This window comes from Pituophis catenifer, unplaced genomic scaffold (assembly GCF_029215685.1).
Source record: "Pituophis catenifer annectens isolate HBS135680 unplaced genomic scaffold, rPitCat1.0.hap2 SCAF_9, whole genome shotgun sequence".
Lineage (NCBI taxonomy): Eukaryota > Metazoa > Chordata > Lepidosauria > Squamata > Colubridae > Pituophis > Pituophis catenifer.
Window position 1 is genome coordinate 26,662,413 of NW_027256889.1, and position 10,063 is coordinate 26,672,475.

The window sequence follows — 10,063 nt, forward strand, 5'->3', positions numbered from 1 at the left end:
GTGACGTACATTACCCAAGACAATATACTAAGGAAGGGACTGCATGCTTCAGTAGCCTGTTTATACATTTCCAGGTAAGCACTTTAATCACTTCAGTAGCCTGTTTACACAATCCCAGGTAAGCACCCTCAACCCAACCTGAATATGGAGAAGGCTTTTTAATCAAAGACAAAAAGCTAGCCATGTCCTGGAAATGCTGAAAACACCTAAATTTTATGGATTATGTGTGAAAACAATTTAGCTATTACAAAGAGTTTTGCAGGTGTACAAATGTCTGCAACAGTCTATCATGCTCATCTATTGGAGAAATACAACCAAGTGGATTTCACAATTCTATCCCTACCACATTTTATGGAGAAGGTGGTACAGATATGTGGGCATAGTGCCTTTCAGATTCAAAGACTACTTTGAAGGAAGGAAAGACCAATGTGCAAAAACCATGCGCCACAGAAACATTCCCTCACATTTTCCAGTGTCATTACTACTACTAGGATTTAAAGCTTAGATGTATGGGACCACAGCTCAGGTCCCAAGTAACATGATCTTCAATTGTGCTGACTGCAGATTATAGCTGATGAAGTTCAATACATAGAAAATATACCAGACTGGCAAAGATAAACTGAAACGGACACAGCTTAATAAAATGTAGAAAATGTTGGCAGTGTGAAAGGGGATTTTGAGGCATAAAGACTGCTTTGCAATGCTGTTGTTCAATTTTCTCCTTGCCTATCAATACATGTAAAGCATTCAGGTCCCCATAGAATCTCAAAATGGTCCAATAGCCAGGGAAGGGAGGGGAAGCCATTTTCTAGACAAACAGCTTGAAACAACACTGAATGCAAAGAAACTATCAACTGACACTAGGGAATCAATTAACAATATAGTTACAAGTGAGAAGAGATTTATAAAACAACTACTGCTTGCATAAAGGAATGCTCTTGCTATAGTTCTCCTTAACAATCCCTACGGGATTAGACTTCTAATGGGTAGTTTATACAATAGTACAGAATTTTAACCTCTTCTACTTTTCATTTTTCCAACTGCCTATGTCACAATAGGACAGCCTGCAACTACTGTATGATTTTAAAAATTGATTCAAACCATAGTAACAGAGGTGGCCAATGGTGAGCAAACACAAAATGAAATATATTTGTTTATATGCAGCATTGTAACCACAGAAAAATATCACAGATTAGCAAAGGAAACCATCACTTCAGAAACTGAGATGGTATTACTATTTGCAAACCTGAAACTGCACTAAGAATGTATAAACTGCGTATAATATAACCTCATCAAAAAGATTAGTACCCTGTAGAAAAATAATTAAGATGATTATATATGATTTTTCAAGACCATCTTTGAGACATTAATCACAAAATTTATAAAATACTGTTGGAAATCCAAGGTTCTGTATTACTTATTTTATGAGGATTGCTTAATAAATATCAAAGTAAAATAGAATATATACAAGAAAATATATTAAATAAATATAGAATAAAACCATGTCCAAAAAGATCCTTTTTTGATCTTTTAAAATATCCTGATTTCTTTTAATTTTGATTCTTCTTTACCTTTTTTAAAAAAAATATTTCCATTTTATTCTTCTTATAAGAAGAGTCATAAAGCAATTTACCTGGTAATACCAGCAAACTCTGGATTGTCAAGGTTGATAGTTTCATTTCTTGAAACTATGGTCTCTGCCCCCTCATTCCCAAACTTAATCATTAGCACTTTGATTAAACTCCAGCATGGCCATGATCAAAAGAACAGCATGAAAGCAGGAAATAATACTTCCTCTTTTCTTGCTTGTGTATTAAAAACTGTTGTCAAAAGCAGTTACAGGTAGTCCTCAGTTTACAATAATTAGGAAACACAGAGCTTGGGAATGACATGACAGGGACAGGGACATGGTTAAACATTAGCTAAGCTTAGCTCATTACAGTCTTCCCCCAAACTGGATAGCCTCCAGCTGCACTGAAACTACAACTCAGAATTTCCAAACAGCATGACCATGGCAATGCTAACTTTTGAGAACTGTAGTCCTAACATATACTAGATAACAGAAGCCCAGGTTGATTAAAAACATAAGCAAGTCCTGGAACAAATACTAAGTTTCATTGCTAACAAGACAGAAAATTTAAAAAGTATCTTGATAATGTTGTCCATTTAATTCAGATGCACTTACTTTTTTTGTGCCCAACTTCTAATTCAGTGTCCTATCAGAATAATAGAGTTGAAAGGGATTTTGGAGGTCAACCCCCTGCTCAAGCAGGAGACTTATGCCATTTCAAACAAATGGTTTTCCAATCTCTTTTAAAAAAATCTCTAGTGATGAAGCACCCACAACTTCTGGAAGCAAGTTTACAAGCTGCTAACCCATCAGCCAGACACTGAATACTTTTTAGCTTATTTGAACTCATTCTGTTCCTTACTGTGTTCCACATTTCATTATTTTCCATGTGGGTAATATGAACTTCCACAAATAGTAACATTAAAAAATTGTGGGGCTCTTCTTCTTGTCAGATCAATAGACATTTTCAAGGATATATTGTGAGTATTGTTCTTGGGGGGAAAACTTTTAACATTTTAGAAATAACAGCAGCAGCCTTTAGATTGTTGCTAGCTATATTAATCATGATCAAACAATACCACCTCTCAGCAAGTTCAGAACAAGTATGCAGGTATGTTTCATCAGGATTTTAAGCACAAGCCAGATTCCCACCTGTTAGCATAGATAAAGGTATATAATTCTCATTGCATTCAGGTATTCAGGCTCTCCTCCAGCTTAACTTCCTACAACAATAACTAAGCCTTTTCACATTCAGAAGTAGGTAAACTTTGTTTCACTTTTCTCTTTAGTAACCTTTTTACTAACTTAACTACTACAGTGGTTCACTTAACTGTGGCAAGAAAGGTCATAAAATGGAGAAAACTCACTTAGCAACTGTCTCACTTAGCAATTGGGCTCAATTGTGGTCGTAAATTGAGGACTACCTGTACTGTTGCAATGTGTTGGGTGTATTGGTCCACCTTATCTTTCATCTTATTCTACTGAATGTATTCTTAACTTATACAGTGCTCAGAGTCATAATGAACTGGGCAGCCTGTAGATTTAATTTATAAAGTTATAAACTTGGAATTTAAAAAAATGATAGATTCATTTTCATTAAAGGGTCCAGTGACTTACATTCAACAAAATAACATAAAAATTAAACATTCAAAATAGCCTAATGTCTGCCTACAGGATAGAGGATGCTACAAGTGGAACCACTATTCAGTGGTAATTTGGTTTGAGGGGATGTTATGAATATTGTTCTACATTAAACAATATACTAATAGCATTTTGTAATTAGTGATAATTTCACCAGGAATAATTTTTAACTGGGCTGTAAACATTGAGAAATTAATCTTAATTTATATAAATCATGAATACAGGTATCAAGTATCTTACTTGCTATACTGAAATATTAGCAGCCTGAAAGCAATTATGAAAAAGCAAGATACTGAAATATGTTTTTGTTACTAAATGTTACAGAAAAAAACAGAAGGGAGGCATATGCGCATTTAGGGGCTTATCAACACCTCAGGTTTCTAGGTGTCAGTGCCAAATTTCTAGGAGCCCAGATGGGTTAGGTAGTAAGCTGTTAAGATTCTACACCAAAGATAAAATATTACAGTACTTATAAAAGAAATATAAAGAATTGTCCCCAACACGTTTGCATTGCAATGATGCATATTTTCTACAAAACACTGAACAGAGAAATATTTTGGAAAAGTACACCATGCAAATTGTTCAAGATAATTTGCATAAGGCAATTTTCAGATTGCACTGGAAAATTTATGATGCAAATTACCCAATACAAATTAGCCACATCAGTGATATAGAACAGAAAATTTTCCATGGAAAAATAAAAACACTGGAGAATTTTCCATACTGCAGTAATCTGAATAATGGCCATTTATTTTCAATATATCATCTATATCAACAGAATTCAACAAACCTTACATGATGTGGAAAAGACCTAGAAAACTGCAAATACAGAACTCACTTCTGAAGTATGGAAATAATGCATGAAATTAGTTCTGCTGATGAAGGAAGTGCAAATTAATTTCAAAAGCAAATAATTTAGATCCATAAATTATTGTAAGATTTCTAATTACAATTTTGAGAGAATGTGTTTCCAGTATATGCAGTTCCAATTTGCAGGGGGGAAAGGTATGTGGCAGAATGGAAATAAAATATATTTACAAAAACAACTCTCTCAACATGTCACCCCTCAGGTATATTTCACGTCAGCCTCTAGGAAGCTGTTGACCCATCATCTTCTATGACCAATGTCAACAATTCTATTTACCCAAATGACTAATTATATTGGTATACCTCCAGTTCACACAAACAAGTTAGTATAAATCCATTTTCAGAAATTAAGTTTACTGTTTGGAGAATTTTGTGAGATAAAGGTCAAAATGCAGCATGATTGTAAAAGGTTATATATTTTTACTGAACAAGCAAGCTATTTAAGATCATTTCCATATTAGACAACTTATCATTCACGCCACAGACTAAAAGTCCATTTAGCTTAGCATTTTATCAGAAGTCACTATGACAGAATAACAAAATTTCCCCTGTAGTATCCTGTGTGTGGTGGTTAGATATAGAAACAGATTTCATGCATTGGACTATCATTGTTGGTACTCCAAGTAAACATAATCTTCTACAAAATCGTTATTCCAATGTAAACATTCCTGTTGTATTTACTTCAAGATGTACCAATTCTTTAAATGCAACTTTGGGTGCTTTTTTTATAAATCAACTATCTATACTTGTGCTGCTTTATCCCATTTCTTTCGCAAAAATCACATTATCCACCAATCTGAATAAAGTTTCTTATCCCCCCCCAAAAAAACAGAGGAAATTGCATCCCATCTCCTTCCAGTAACAAAATGTAGAACTTCTGTGCTGTATGATGAAAGGTGTCTTCCCCCTCTCCCCCAGTTCTTTCTTTAGAAAGAAAAACTGGATTTTCTAAATGGCACAAAATTTCTTCATTTTAAGAAATGATCATAGTAACATTCCACTTGTAAAAGACAGAATTGAAAATAAAGCTGAAATTTCAATTCCAATTCCCTCCCCCAAATTTGAAAATTGATATTTTTTAAAAAATAGTTTTAGTACAGTATCTAATAAAGTATCAAATAAATTACTTGTTAGTAAAAGAATATTATAGCTTACTTCAGACAGAACCACAAAGTCTTTATTCAAATTAGATGACTTTACAGCCACATTGGTTTTTTTATTATTAACGTTTGTATTACATGTATTTTTATCGTTCGCTGTTCACCGCCCTGAGTCCCTTAGGAATAGGGCGGTATATAAATTTAATAAATAAATAAATAAATAAATAAATAAATAAATAAATAAATAAATAAATAAATAAATAAATATTCTTTTTCCTTCTGGACTCTCGTCAATTAACCAGCACAACATTCCACAGTAGGGCAAAGTACAATGACGGGCAGAAGATAGATTATATGCACTTTAGCTTTATAGGAACAACTTTTTGTGACAAGTGTTCCTGTTGAGTCATACTCAATTCTCATAGTTTAAATCAATTCCTAGAGGTTTTTTTTTTTTTTTTTTTGCTTTAATTTATATGCCACCCTTCTCCAGAGACTCAGAGCGGCTTACAATGCGTTAAGCTATTGCCTTCATACTTTTGTATATTTATACAAAGTCAGCTTATTGCCCCCACAATCTGGGTCCTCATTTTACCTACCTTTGAAAGGATGGAAGGCTGAGTCAACCTTGAGCCTGGTGGGATTTGAACTTGCAGTAATTGCAAGCAGCAGATGTTAATAACACTGCATTAGTCCATTGTGTTACCAAGGCTCTTTGGCAGCTCTCTTAACAAATTACACTCTATTTAGGTATATTTTTGATTTTGAGTGAAATATTTAAGAAGCTTAATGACACTTAATTTTTTTTAATGAATTAAAATATTCTAATTTTTGGAACAAAAATGCATAACTCATATTAATATATTTTCTATGATTATAGAATGAAGATTACTTTTAAAGGAACTTTTCTCTTCAACACCAGTATCAGTATCCTATTTTTTTTAAAAAGACCTTTAAGTAAGCAATTGAAAACAATGCTTTTAATGAGTAAATGTTAAGAGTGAAAAAAAAAATCAGACTTCATTATTTTTATAAATAAATAGAAAACTTTCAGCAGACCTGCAAAATGAATCAACAGGCCAAGGTGTCCTAAAGAGATCCTATCATCTTCTTTCCCTTCCAATCTCATAGAAACAAGCCTTTCTCACGAAGGACTGACCAAAGCCCATTTCTGCACTTTGAGTCACAAGAGGAGGTGCCTGGTTTTCCTTACTACTGCAGTTCTGAGTCACAACCACTTCTGCTCATTCAACAGGAAGTGGGCAAGTCTCCTCTTCGTTTTCAATTTACACAAGAGCGAACTGAAACTAGCAACCTGTCCATGGAGACTGAAATCAACCTCAGAAAGACCTCTCCCAAGACAAAAAAAAAAAGTTTGAAGCAAACAAATAAAAGAGAGAGAGAGAAAGAGAGAGACGGAGAGATGGGAGCCAGCCACTTAATATAAATATTTTTTTGTACATCATTTTTTTTTCTAGGCTTCTAAAAGACCCTTACCCCGGGAATATTTTAGCCCTAACGGACTGCCTCGACTCCCCATTATCTGTCTCTGCTGGGCTTTTCTCACCCAACTTTGCGATCCCATTTCTAACTACCCTCTCCCCACCCCACGTTCTGTTTGCACTCTCTCCTTGGCCTTTTAATTACCAAGGAGCACATGCCTACTGTATATGGCAGAGATCTTCAAACTTGGCCGCTTTAAGACTTGTGGACTTCAACTCCCAGGATTCTCCAGCATAGCATAGGTGGCTGGAGAATTCTGGGAGCTGAAGTCCACAAGTCTTAAAGCGGCCAAGTTTGAAGACTTCTGGTATATGGGCAGCTCTCACACTTCCTCAACGTCTTAAACTCCAAACTCCATCTATTGTTACATAACCACCGCCTCTTTCTTACTACATCGCCCTAGCCTAGAGCTAACTCCCCCCCTATTGCAGCCGTGCTGCCAGTTAACTCTGCACAGCTCTTCCCAAACCTGCCTCCTATCCAGCCTCCATTTTGTTCCCCTTCCCAGACTAGGATGCCCATGCCACAGGTGGCTCCAACCAGATGATCTCGGCGGCTCTCTCTCCCGTCCCCGGGGGCGCTCCAGGTGAAACCTTTCTCAGCCCTCACCCACCCCCAGGTGCCCTTTGCCTCCCGTTTCTCTTAAGCCCCAAAGGCACCCGATTTTCCTCGTTGACCCAAGGCTGCCATCTTTGCCTTCCAAGGGCAGCCGCGCTCCAGAAAGCCTGGCTCTCGGGAAGGAGGAGGAGGTGGGGGAAGAGAAGGTCACTTGAGAATCCTTCACCGGATCTGCCCATGGCCTAAAAACGGGGTTTGTGGCCCGGCTGGTTTCCACAAAGGTGCCCCTTTCCCGCCAGCGCTTCCAGGAGGGAAGCCGGGGAGGACTCCAGCACCGCCGCCCCCGGAGCCCAGACGGCCTTCGTCCCCTCACGCGCGAGTTGAGGTCCCGGCCTCGCCCCGCTCGCCGGCTTCGTCTCCCGCCCTCCAGCTCCCAACTGCCCCCGGAGCTCGCGCGCCTTCAATGTCACCCCGGAGGCGCCCCGCGTCCCCCCGAACCGGCCACCAACGGCGTCGGAGCACAACTCCCCCCCCCCTTCCTGGGCCAGAGGCCTCCCTTTTCCCTCACCCGCGGCCGCCTCGCTTACCCACCGGCAGCATTGAAGGGCCAGGCGCTGAGCGGGGCGGGCGCCTCCCACACGGCCTGGGCGGGGAGGCCCCTCTGCCTGCGTCAGGGCGCGGAGTCGGGCCAGAGCCGCGGCCGAAGAGGAAGAGCCGAGCTGGGCCTCCTGCCCGCGACGCCCAGCCTCGAAACCGGAGCTGGCCGGCGGGAAAGCAGTGACGGCAGCAGCAGCAGAAGCGGCGTCGGCACTTTTGCGACTCCCCTCAGCCGGCCCAGACAGGCAGGAGGCCTCCCACCAACCCACAAGGCCCGCCGGGAAAGCAGCCCCGCCCGCTGGTGCCGCGCAGGTGCGCCTGCGCCGCGCCCTTGGCCTAGGCGCCGCCTCCTCCGCCCTCCTGTGCGTCACTTTTCACGCGGGCTCCGCCCACCCACCTACCCCCGCCTCTTTCTCCTCAGGCGGAGGCACGTGGGCGCCCTTAGGTGGGGGCTCTGGGAGCAGGCCCAGGCTTGGATACCACACCACGAGGAAATCCCGGCTGGAAAGTCATAGCCATTTTGGAGGGAGCCTTTTGGGAGAGGGGGTCAACCAAATCCAATTTTTTTTACTACCGGTTCTGTAGGGGTGGCTTGGTGGGCGTGGCATGGCTTGGTGGGCGTGGCAGGGGAAGGATACTGCAAAATCTCCATTCCCACTGCACTCCAGGGGAAGGATACTGCAAAATCTCCATTCCCACCCAGGGGTGGGTTCTACCTACCCTTACTACCGGTTCGCTTCACTCACCCACGTGCTCTTCTGTGCATGCACGGAAGCTTCTGTGCATGCGCAGAACCGTTCTGATGACGTTGGGGTTGGTGGGCGGAGCCTCCCACCGGTTTTACTACAGGTTCTATAGAACCAGTCTGAACCGGGGCCAACTCACCACTGTTCCCACCCCACTCCTGGGGGAAGGATACTACAAAATCTCCATTCCCACCCCACTCTGGGGCCAGCCAGTGGTATTTGCCGGTTCTCCGAACTGCTCAAAATGTCCACTATCGGTTCTCCAGAACTTGTCAGAACCTGCTGGATTTCACCCTTGGGGTCAACGCTCTTTGCCATGGGGTCCTATATATAGGTAGTCCTCAATTTACAACAGTTCATTTAGTGACAATTCAAACTTACAACAGCATTGAAAAAAGTGAGCTATGGCCATTTTGCACACTTTACGACTTTTGTAGCCGCTGGATGATCATGTGATTAAAATTCAGATGCTTGGCAGCTGGTTCATACTGATGACCGTGGCTGTGTCCCAAGGTCATGTGCTCACTTTTTGCAAGCTTTTGATGAGCAGAATCAATGGGAAGCCGGCTTCACTTAACAACTGTGGCAAGAAATGTCGTAAAATGGGCCAAAACTCACTTAGCAAATGTCTCACTTAACAACAAAAATATTGGGGCTCAATTGTGGTCATAAGTTGAGGACTACCTGTATATTTGTATTAAACCTATCAAAATATAAAATGAAAATGAAAATAAAAACAATGGGAAAATTGGGAAAAAAGCAGTGTGGCGGTAAGGGGAGAAACAGAACAAGGCATTAACTTCCAACTCTTCAGGGCAGTAGAATAAAAGTAATAACATTCCAGCCTCAACTTTTTATTTTTGCATACTTAGTATATAGTGGCCATTTCTATAATAACAAACGTATCTAATCGGCAAATCCCAAAGTCAAAATTTCATTTTTTTTTTGTTGTTGTTGTTTCAAGCACAAAATCTGGAAAGTTTCCAAGTACCCATAGACACAGCCTTCTTCCCCAGGTGTACGGAACAATCTAAAATGATAACATCGATATATCAGAATCAGAAAGCATGTGTCTTGGTTAATGGTGACCCAACAAAATTCTTTGGAATAAATAAAGGAGTAAGGCAGGGATGTCCACTTTCCCCTTTACTATTTATTTTAACATTGGAAAATTTATTAATCAGAATTAGAGCAAATAAAGAAATTCAAGGATTAAAGATCAAGAGAGAGGATTACAAGGTCCAAGCATTTGCAGACGACCTTTGTCTTTTTTGTAGAAAACCCATTAGAAACAATCCCAAAATTAATAAAAGAGATTGAAAAATTTGGAAAGGTAGCAGGTTTAAAAATTAATAAAGAAAAGACAAAAATGATAACAAAAAACATGACAACAAAACAAGTAGAGAAATTAGGAAAAGAATCCAGTCTGCAGACAGTTAAAAAAGTTAAATACCTAGGGATAAATTTGACGGCCAAAACGA

At 40.0% G+C, this 10,063-nt stretch overlaps 1 protein-coding gene across 3 annotated transcripts in view; it reads right to left on the reverse strand.

Annotated features, from left to right (window-relative positions):
* PTP4A2 (protein tyrosine phosphatase 4A2) overlaps window positions 1-8,103 on the reverse strand; it is a 48,401-nt gene extending 40,298 nt beyond the window's left edge. The window contains exon 1 of one of the 3 annotated variants that reach the window (XM_070950073.1): window positions 7,831-8,103. The gene's annotated coding sequence lies outside the window, so the exon portion shown is untranslated. Of the gene's footprint in view, window positions 1-6,237; window positions 6,334-7,826 lie in introns of those variants that run through there. The other 2 variants (XM_070950074.1, XM_070950075.1) reach the window with 2 other exon arrangements.
* Window positions 8,104-10,063: the final 1,960 nt, after the last annotated feature.